Genomic DNA, 11,911 nt, shown 5'->3' with positions numbered 1-11,911 from the left:
ATTTCCACTGACCCTTCACAAGTTTTGGAGCTCCACCAAAGATGGTTGCTGATAGACTGGGACCACTGTGAAATACTTTCCAAACCTTTTTTTTTCCCTACAGCCGAGATTTTCTTATTGATTGATTTAGCAAGATGCCATACGTCAAATTGATGTTTAATATGTGGGAACTGCTCTCTCATTGTCTTGGCTATTGAAACGTGTCTGTCCGTGGCTATCAGGTCGATGCGCATTCCCCTCGATTGTAGATATTCCAATGATTTTATAAATCCTAGTTTCTCCATGGCCACTGAGGATTTACATTGGGACACCTGCACGACCATCAAACTCACAATTTTCTTACTATCCATGTCCTGAAAGTGGTAGGTGCAGTACTTGGCAGAAAATCCAGGGCTGTCGCACTGTCCATCGCCAGCTAGCCTGAATCGTTTGCCTTTGAATGTACTTTCTAGAGACAATTGTTCAATTTTCCAAGCATCACTAATGGCCGGAAATAGATAATCATGTTGGAATTTGTAGTACTGCGTTTTAGAAATGAAATGGAGTCCCACAAACTGAAAGAAAGACTCTAACTTTCTAAAACTGGTCCCACTAAAAAGTGAGGAACTGCACACAGTAAATTGCCTGCTGGCAGTTTCCCCAGCATTGGTTGTGCAGACCATGAGAACGTATGATGTAAGGTACAGGCGGCATGTATTTTGACATTACTGCCTTGTGTTTGACGAGTCACATGAATCAATGGCTTCCCACATACTTCCCCTCTAACAGAATGCCCACATTTCAGCATACTTATAATATCCATCAAACAACTGTTGAATACTATGTATTTGCCCTCTTTCATTAGACTGTCATCCTGCATCACAGTTGTTTCGGACTGCATCGTTGCGGACATATCACCAGAATTGAAACTAATATCGCTGATATCAGGTTTTGATGCGTCGGTGAATAGTGCTGCTGGTTCATTCTCTGTCATTTCAACATCTGTTACTTGAACATTGATGGGAGAACACAACAATGTCGACAGCTTTTTGGGTGCCATTTTTTTTGCTGGTGTAGATTGTGTCAATTGATCTGCGACAACTTCAGAGCTATCTTCAATACATACAGTATCATCTTCTTGTGATGGTGCAGTCGGACTGTAGCAATGGTCCAATAAAACTTTACTGGATTCTCCGAACACATTCAATTCACGTTCTGGCCATTGGGCATGAGCATCTCGAGTCTGAACACGCCGCACCTGAATTAATAGTTCCTCCATAGTGTAAATGGTCTGGTAAGCAACATGTCTCCTTTGCTTCACTGTCTGTGTATGTATAGTTTGTACATCCACGGGTAACTAGAGGGCAGATTGGAAAAGGGATGTTCAGTTTAAACACAAGATAAAGTATAGTACAATTGACAGAAAAAAAACATAATATAGTCCACAGCACAAAATGATTTCTAAAAATATGACCTGTTTGTAACTAACCTTATTTTTGTTTCTTTTCTTTGCAACTTTCTTGACTCGAACTTCAACATCTGCACGCTGTTGCTCCGATTAGTTTCTGCATGTCTTCCCTTCCTCTTGCGCTGCAACGACTATATTTTCTGGATCCACATAGACAGCACGGAATGACGCTCCATCGACTCCCTGAAACATAGTACTTTCATTAGTATGTATCACAATATTGAAAACATAAAACACATGTGAGGACGACCACACAGGTACATCTCAATAGCTAAACACGAATTCAACATTGTGTAGAACAATCAAACGACAAGCATTCAAGCTCTGATGATCTAGTTCGATGGAACTGGCAGTATCCATACCTCTGGCTCTGCATAGACTGCCATGAATGATTTTATTGGAGAGGGCGCCTCAGCAACTCCCTGAAACACAGTACTTGCATTAGTATGGTTTTCAATATTGTAAACATAACACACACTTGGTGTCGACGGCACAGGTACATATAAAGAGATAACCACAAATGACGCATTGTCTAAAAGAATCAATGGTTATCTAAATATGATCCGATTTAATCGACTTATTTCTCCGATTTCTTTACATCTGCATCATCTACAAGGGATGTTGTGATTGTAGAGGAAGCTCCGTCGTCTCCCTGAAACACAGTACTTGCATTAGTATGGTTTTCAATATTGGAAACATAACACACACTTGCTGTCGACGGCACAGGTACATATAAAGAGATAACCACAAATGATGCATTGTCTAAAAGAATCAATGGATATCTAAATATGATCCGATTTAATCGACTTATTTCTCCGATTTTTTTACATCTGCATCATCTAAATGGGATGTTGTGATTGTAGAGGAAGCTCCGTCGTCTCCTTGAAACACAGTACTTGCGTTAATAAGGAAGAAAGTATAGCAAATGGAATCACGTTATATGATCACGCTCGATGGAGCTGTCAGTATCCATAGCTCGTGCTGCTGAAGAATATCTATGGATGTTGTAAATGTAGTGCACACTTCCGAAAGCTGTTACGCCAATTCGTATACGCATGATCCCGCTTCCACTTCCCCTGGAATTACTTGAATGTCAGGCTCCGCATCAAGTGCAAGGGTTGACGCCCCATCTACTGCCTGAAACATAGTACTTGCATTAGTAAGGATTACAATATTGAAAACATAACACACACTTGGGGTCGACCGCACAGGTACATATCAATGGCTAAACACGAATGAAACATTGTGTAGAACAATCAAACGACAAGTATTCCAGCTCTGATGATCTAGTACGATGGAGCTGTCAGTATCCATACCTCGTGCTGCTGACGAATATCTATGGATGTTGTCAATGTGGTGGACGCTTCAGCATCTCCCTGAAAGACAGTACTTGCATTAGTATGGATAACACTAATTATAACTGAAAACAAACACCAGGGGACGACAACTAAGGTGTATATCAATTGGAAAGCACTAACCAAACATTCGGTAAAATAATTACACGATACATAAAAACTATTACTTGACATGCATAAAACAAGTCTGTAGCGGAATAGCTAAGTAAGATTACCTGATATGCGCTAGAAGTGGTTGATAACTGCGGGCACGTCACGGATGTAGAATGTTCTTGCTTCAGATTCAGTGGATAGTCAAGCAGTTGTAAAGGTAAATTATTGTTTGATAATGAAATGCCAATATTAAAAATTGCCATGTAAGCCAACAGAATACTTGAGAATAATGCTATTGAAAATGCGCAATATAGCACAGTTCCCTGTGCCCATAAATAGATTTCCTTTGGGGGTTATAAAATCGAAAAATAATTTATTGATAAATGTCATTATTCAAAAAGCTATACACTCATATCAATATCGAAAGTATTACAAGGGACACAACACCTAAATATCAATTAATCCATTTGGCTAGCTACACACTACCGCAAGGCCTAAAGCTAAATCCGGACACTTGACTCACCAGTGGCGGAATGTGGACGAATAGAGTTGGAATAGCGTTTGCGAGCAATTTTCGGGTCGTTCGCGGTTTATTCTTCTTCTTTGTTACCCAAGATGTGGCATACATGTCCGAGGAAAAGTGCCGGCTGCAGATGCGGTATCGATCACCCCTCTTGTCTTGTTGGACTCTACATTCAAGCTCATCCAGTGGATATCCGCAATGTCTGACCCATTCTCTTATTCGATCAACAGTTTTAGGGAATACATGCATTGTACTGCCTTCAGATTTAGCATGAATCTTCGAAGGGCAACCGCTTATCGAACAGGCAGGCATTGTTGAAAATTCTGAAAAGTAAATATCAAGATTATTACAAAACCTTGATGAATAAAAACGTCATAAAAAAGTAAATGAACCATACCATGTTCAATGCAAGGTTTGTTTTGGTCGCCGGAACTATACCAGTTCATCAAGTGCGGCTTAGTATTTGCATTACTATCACAAATTAAAAAACGATGGAACTAAACTCTGAACATGTGACTCGTCCCTTGGATGCACTGTCTTGCACGAGAAGGAAACATGCTTACATTATAGACACGACCCGCGAAGGATGTAATTCGATGACAATTTACACAGATGCAAATAAATAGATCTATTGATAGCATAAAAATTGAAACTCACATCAATAGCAATGAGACCAATGAACATAGCACTATTGAGTACTCTACTCGTAAATAGATAGAAATTTAAAAATGACCGAAATATGACTGTGATACATGGCCTTACCTTGACCAACAAACAGTTAGATTCAGCAAGCCCAGTAGCTTGTGGCAGGAGAACAGGTAGATGGCCGCAGCTAGCACACTGACGAGTTTGCTCGAAGCGCTCACAGAAGTTCACAGATAGCACAACGACGAGCAGATTAGCATCGATCTCAGTGGTTCTCAGGTAGCACGTTCAGGAGTTGACTTGCAAAGCACAAAGATGTTCTCATGAGACATATCAAGTGGTTTATAAAGTATTAGAAACAGGGGTGTGTTTGTGAATGAATGGCGTGTATATGTCATGGTATTATGTGGTTTGCCGGGGGGCGGCCAGCGTGAGAGGGGGATCCTGGCCGGAGACACGGGGTCTGAGGAGGCCATGTGAGCAGTGGCCCCTGGGCGTGGGATACCTTTTGAAGTGTACATGGTGTTTGGCACCTTGGCCGTTTGCGCCCCTGACAGCCCCCCATGGCAGCGCGCATCCACTGGCACGAACCGCCTTTGATAGAGGGGGGGTGGTATGGATGGGCCTGGGGCGTGCAGATAAGGCACAGGAAGACTGCTGAATGGAGCCACACTTATGTGGATTGCAGGGGGGCGGCCAGCGTCAGGCGAGACCTGCCTGGAGACACGGGGTCTGAGGAGGCCATGTGAGTGATGGCCCCTGGGTGTGGGATACCTTCAAAATACATTTTGAAGTGTACATGCTGTTTGACACCTTGGCTGTTTGCGCCCCTGACAGCCCCCCATGGCAGCGCGCATCCACTGGCGCGAACCGCCTTTTATAGGGGGAGTGGATGGGCCGGTGGGCATGCAGGCAGGGCAGAGGAAGACTGCTGAATGGAGACACACTTATGTGGATTGCAGGGGGCGGCCAGCATGAGGGGGCATCCTGGCCAGAGACACGGGGTCTGAAGGTGGACATGGGAACAATCACCCATGAACGATAGACAGCTTTGAAGTGTACATGGTGTTTGGCACCTTGGCCGTTATCGCCCCTGACAGCACACCATGGCAGCGCTCATCCCCGGGTGCGAACTGCCTTTGATAGGGGGGTGGATGGGCCGGTGGGCGTGCAGGCAAGGCACAAGAAGACTCTTGAATGGAGACACACTTGATTCATTTAAAAAATCGAAATAACCATTGTTAAAATATATGTGGTGTTTTATTTTGTTTCTTATTTTGATGGCACAAAAATACAAAACTTTACACATTGTACAGGTCAGGTTGCAGCACAGCGAGGGAAAATCCCCTGTACTGACCGCTGTCACTGGGGAAAGTTTGTCTTATGGCAGCAACGGCACAGGTGGGTATTACTCTTCGAACGCGGTGTCCAAGCTTCCCGTGAAGCCACCATGTAAAGGAACGATAGGCCACCAGCCTGTACCACCTGTGAAAAAGAATGATACAAACTGTTTTTAAATGAACAAGATAAGTTTATTAAACCTTTGTTGTCAATAGGCCTCATTACGAGGTTTGCCGGTAAGGCAAAAACGATGCCGGTATGGGTATGCTAATATCGGCATCGTTTACCGTCGCGTTGCATTCCGACCCGCAAACCCGGTATTAGCGGCACCCTAAATAACGGTGCCGCTAATAGCGGCATAGGCGCGTACACGCACCCAAGAAGGGAGCAAATACTGGCATGCCGGTAATAGGGGGAAATCCCAACCTACGCAGACATGCAAATACCGGCATTGCGAAGCCGGTAATCACGGGCTGCACGATGCCGGCCATACAGGCATCGCGGACCACCCACAAACAGCAATCAGGATACAAGGCAGCTGCCACAGGTGCACACAATCCCCACATGTGGAGTCAATGGAGGCTGTGCGAGTATAAACTGTGCACGCCCCCCCACCACCCCCCCCACACACAGGTGGAGGCAATGTAGACTTGCCCAGTACAAAAGGTGCACACCTACACACCACACCCCTTCCTACACCAAAATGCTACCACTAGCAGTTGCAATCATGGCTCTGGAGGACATGCCTAAACTGCTACAACTACAGCAACAACAGCAACAACAACAACAAAAACTACAGCAGCAACAACAGGCAGCACAGAGGAGACTCAGGAGGAAAAGGAGGGTGAGACAGGCCCAGCAATTACCACCAGCGCAGCCACCAGTGCCTCGTAGGCAGCCACCAATCCCTCGCACCAGACCCAGCCCATTCAACCTAACCCCTGAGCAGATCCACACCCTGTACCAGTTGGACCGTGACACCATCACCACCATAGTGGACATGATACAGAATGACTTTGCCAGCCACATAGAAATACGCACTGCCATCCCCCCACTACTAAAGGTGGTGTCTGTGCTACACTTCCTGGCCACAGGCACCTACCAACACACAGTGGGCCAGCTGCATGGCATTTCACAACCACTATTTTCACGCATGCTGAACCAAGTGCTGGATGCACTCACATATTCCTACCACGGACTGCCCAGGAGATAGCTGAAACCAAAGTAGGCTTCCATGCACTGGCAGGCATGCCCAATTGTGTTGGTGCCATCGACTGCACCCATGTGGAATTAGTAGTCCCCCATGCCATTGAGGCGGTGTACCGCAATCGCAAGCAATACCAATCCATCAATGTGCAAATGGTATGTGACTCCAGAAAGATCATCACCCATTGCTGCACCCGATTTCCTGGATCCACACATGATGCCATGGTACTGCGCAACTCCATGCTACCCCGTCACATGGAGCGACATGCTGGACCACATGCCTGGCTGCTTGGTGAGTTGCACAACTCTCCCAAGGCCATGCTGTGGGGTACTGATGTGTGCGGATGCAGAAGCGGGGGGCTACTGCACCTGGGTGGGAAAGTGGGCGGGATAGTTCACCAGGGTGGGAAAGGGGGGGAATAGTGCACCTGGGTGGCAATAGCCAGTGAGCGGAGAATGCATGCAGAGCTAAACACAGCTCACCTGAACCAGCCAAACGGAACATGACACATCACTGGGCCACATTTCGCAAATAATGCATATGGATAACAAGTAAGAGGCACAACCAGGCCACCATGGTGATGGCAAGCAATGCATGACTGAATAGGATGGCAACTGTGGCAATGCGGCTAGTGTGACTATGCATAGTAAAGAATATACAGCATTAATTAGAGGCTAAACATAGTCGCACTACCACAGCACATCTGCCTCAGCATGCATGATTACACCCTGCATCATCTATTAAACCCTATCCAGTGTACCACACCTCATCACAGTATACATTGCATCTAGGTGACTATTTTGTACACGTACAGGGACATGTGCATGCCCACACCAAATAGCTGCTGCCAGGACTGTGCTCCCTGAAGGTGGCAGTTCAGAGTGACACACACCTATTTGTATCTGCTTGCAGGTGATGGAGGATATCCCTTGAGGCCGTGGCTACTTACCCCTGTGCGGAACCCACAGAACAGCCATGAAGAGGAGTACAATCGTGTGCACACTCGTACCCGTGTTGTGATTGAGCAGACCTTTGGCCTGTTGAAGGTGCGGTTCTGCTGCCTAAGCAGGTCTGGTGGGGCACTCCTATATAGGCCTGAGAAGGTGGCAAAGATCACCATGGCCTGTGTCATGCTGCACAACATGTGCGTCCGGAGGAATGTACCACTGCCACCTGACATTGACATGCATGGGCCGGGTGAGGATGAAGGGGATGGAGACGGAGGCGAAGGAGACCCCCTGCCAGTACACGATGCACGGGATGGCCATGCTGTACGCCAAGCACTAATTGATGAATATTTGTGAAACGCAGGGACCATGAAAGTAATGTGCCAGTTACACACTGGCTGCATGTGGACATGCACACTTGTTTAGTTAGAAGTTCCCCACTGTACACCATCACACATTAAATGTACATGCACAAAAAGAAGTATGTCCAGCCAATGATTTTCTTGCACACAACGGGTGTATTTTCCAGACACGTGAAAATGTAAACATATTCCCCTCACAACCCCCAGTGAACTCCCTCACCCATCCTACAAACCCCAAAAATACCCCAGTGAACTCCCTCACCCACCCTACAAACCCCAAAAATACCCCAGTGAACTCCCTCACCCACCATACAAACCCCAAAAATACCCCAGTGAACTCCCTCACCCACCCTACAAACCTCAAATGTCCCCATATGTACAACAAACACTGTTCCCTTGACCAACGTCCATTTGTCCAATGGCATTGTCTGCCCACTCTACTTCTTTGGTATTTTGGGATCGGGGGTGCCATGTCCAAGCGCCGTGCACTCCTCCGCGTCATCCGCATGGGGCTCGATTGGGCTGAGGTCGAAGGGGTTGTGGCAGTGGAGGTGTCGGTGGCCGGTCCCATTCCTGCCCCAAGGTGTGGACACTGCATTTGAGGCAGGTTTGCAAGCAGGGCTTGCGTAAGTGCCCCCAGACACTCCCTCATGGCACTTGTGGATGCCTCAACAGCAGCAGTGTTGGCAGCGATGGCTGTGGCAATGGCCCTCATGGAGTCATTACCATCGGCTATTTGTTGCCGCGTTAGTTCAAGCATCGACTCCTGTCGTGCCTCAACCCTTGACAGGCGAGTGTCGAAGGAGTCGTTGGCTGCAGAAGTGCTGGTGGCCAGGGTGGTGGTAGGCAGGGTGGTGGTAGGCAGGGTGGTGGATGGCACTTGTGTGGGACCCACGTCCAGGGCACAGTCCTCCTCAAAGAGGCATATGTCTGACTCTCCAAGGTCCGAGTCATGGAGGCAGGGATTGTCGATGCTCTCTGCCTCTGTAGGGGGGGGGCTGGTAATGGGGCTTGGGGTGGGTGTGGCGGACATGACCGTGTCACCCTCATTCTCCACTTCAGCATCCACAACGTCTGCAGTGCTTTGCAGAGCGGGAATGGAAACGCCTCCCACTGTTGTGGGTGGCTGCTGCTGGACTGTGGCTGCATGTGTTTCCTGCTGGGTTACTGCCCTGTGTAGCACACTGTCTGTTGCTCTGGGCAGTTTCTGTGGCTGGGGGTGGCCCTGGTCCCTTTCCGTGAAGTGGATGCACTTGCACCCCTGTCCTGCCTGCCATCTTCCTCATCGGTGCCTAGGGAATAGAAGAGATGCAGGTCATCAGTGATGGTGTCACATGGCAGTGATAATCTATTGCGCTGTGATATGTTCATACATTCATGCATCAAATTATTACAGGGGTGTGGAATTTGGTGTTCTGAGGGGGCATGTGGGCAATCAATGCATGACTGATGGCATGGCATTGGTATGGTGTCTGTGTGGTGAGTTACATGGGCACGGTTGAGTCATGTTGCACTTGTGTTGGGATTGGGATTGGCACTCAGCATGCATTTGTGTGTGGCAGGGTGTGGCACACATTCTTGACTGGATATGTTGATGTGGGCCTGGGACATGCATTGCCTTGCCTAGTCTCACTTCAACATCACTTGTGCCGCATCAAGGTTTAGCCTACAGGGATGTGATGGGTCACTCACCTTCTTCTGTGGATGATGCGGTGCCCACCTCCTGGTCTCCAATTCCCTCTATGGACTCAGGATCTATAAAGGTACTGGCTGTCTCCTCCCATGGCGTCAACTTCACTGGGGAGTGTGGGCCCCTGCCTGTTACCATGGCGGCCCTCCTGTTCTCTGCCAGAATCTTCCTCACCCTGAGCCGCAGGTCATCCCACCGCTTGCGACAGTCGCGCACACTCCTTGGGGTGGTTCCCACTGCCAACACCCTCTGTGCGACCTCCTGTCAGACTTCCTTCTTTTTGGTCTGGGCCGCATGCTTCATGTCGGTGCTCCTGATGGTGTCCGCATTCTGGGCTAGGGTGTCAGCGAGCATACTTAGCTCAGCATCTGATAAACGCTATTTGCGCTTCCTGGAGGTCGCCTTCCTGGTAGCCTTGGACATCCTGGTTCTTTTCTGCCACTGCACAACACAAAAGGACTGGTGGTTGGGGAGGATGGCAATGGATTGTGTTTTTAAAGATGGCCGCCGGCCCATTTCCCGTTCCTGCGCGATGACGTAATTTCCCGGTCCGTTTTTTGCGAACACATTATTACCATGCCGGTATTACCGTGCCGGTATTTAGGGGTTGTTATGAGGCGGTACCGCTATGGGCGGGTCCCGCAAAGCCGGTATAGGGGAGTTGGAGGCCCTTTAGCGGCATGGCGGTATTGCTACTACCGGCATGGGGGAACGCGTGTGCTCATATGAGCACGGACCCGCTCATTCCGGCATGCCTGTAATGAACCCGCTTTTACCGGGCTACTCGTAATGAGGCCCAATGACAATTCTTGTAACTAATGGCATTCTGCTTGGACCAATGCTATCTAGACACTGCACACTATTAAACGACTTTCATGCGTTACAAGGAAATGTAGGTGTAATTTTGAATATAGGAGACGACCATGAAATAGTAGCGGCATCACAACCAGAGTATACTTACTCGTTACTCGGATTACGAGGACGAACAGTTGCGCGAAGTTCGTGCATAAGCACCATCATTATCCTCAACACGGACCGCGTAAGGCAGGCTGCCCTCAAGTCTGGCAGCTCGGTGATGCTTTGCGGCCGTGGCTCACCTTCCGAAATGTAGGCCACGCATCCCAAGTTTTCACAGCAGCAGCAGTTCTCGTCCTCGGTTGGCATTAGCTCGCACCGATTGCATGTGCACCAGGTGGAAACACTGTCCATGCGACTAGGTCCAGTGTCTTCATCCGTTGATTCGTCCTGCCAACTGCCGTCCGAAGCCCCATCGTTTTCGCATTTTTCCCTTTCCAGTAGTTCCTTCTCTGAATACTCGGGCTCGTAAATGTAGGGCATTATTGTAGCCATTGTGTGGTAAACAAACTAAAATAATTTATAGCGATGGTACAGGTGTTCACACGGGCTACAAGCGGCGAAGGTAGCTGACCAGAGCACAGAAACGAGTCACAGAATACTCAAAGTAACACAGAGAGAGGAATGGAATCGAAAATCTGCTGCTGTGTGTTGTCAAACGGTCTGTTTATACTTATTGAGTAAAGCCATTTCCATGGCGACACGTCATTAGCTGAAGTGCAGCGAATGTTGACACGATACGTGCTTTGGCGTTGTGAAATGGGCGGTACGCGTCTGCTGATGACAGGCTCAGGGGCGGGGGATATGATTTAGTGCCGCAAAAGCAGGTCACCCAGGGCGATGGGGCAAGTGATAGGATAATCACAAAATGGCTGCGCCCTGCTGCCTGTTTTTCGCGTGTGTTTAATGGACGAAACCTCGGGTAAGGTCCATAGGAAATTTTTCTGATATCGAGCAACTTAAAAACACATGGCCGACCCGTAGGGCCAATAAAAATTTCTGACCGAACCATTCCTTTAATGTGATACACAGAGTGTACCTGACACCATACAGAATATCTCACTTCAAGGGTGCAAAGTGCACAAAGGTGCACTAGGTGTGACGATCTTCAGGCTGACATGCTGCATATGTTCTGGTCCTGCCCGGTGATTAGGGGGGATTAGGGCTTTTTGGTCTGGGATAGCGGATAAGGTTGCCCGGGCAGGCATACAAGGCATGCCTGCTGGGGATGTTCCTGCGCAGTCAGTCGACAGCCCACCTGACTAGAATGAAGAACCTAATTTGTATACTGGCCAAGCGGAGAATAGCAATGGCGTGGACGAAGGCGACAGGCCCAAGACTGGAGGGATGGTGGGGAGATCTGGAAAGGTGGTCAGTAGTCTGGCACAGAGCAGTGTATAGGGGTCAGAAAGAGGCAAGGGTGGAGATAATGTCCCGGAACACTTT

Source organism: Ambystoma mexicanum, chromosome 5q, assembly GCF_040938575.1.
Source record: "Ambystoma mexicanum isolate Mex_15411 chromosome 5q, UKY_AmexF1_1, whole genome shotgun sequence".
Lineage (NCBI taxonomy): Eukaryota > Metazoa > Chordata > Amphibia > Caudata > Ambystomatidae > Ambystoma > Ambystoma mexicanum.
Note: the sequence above shows the minus strand (reverse complement) of the source record.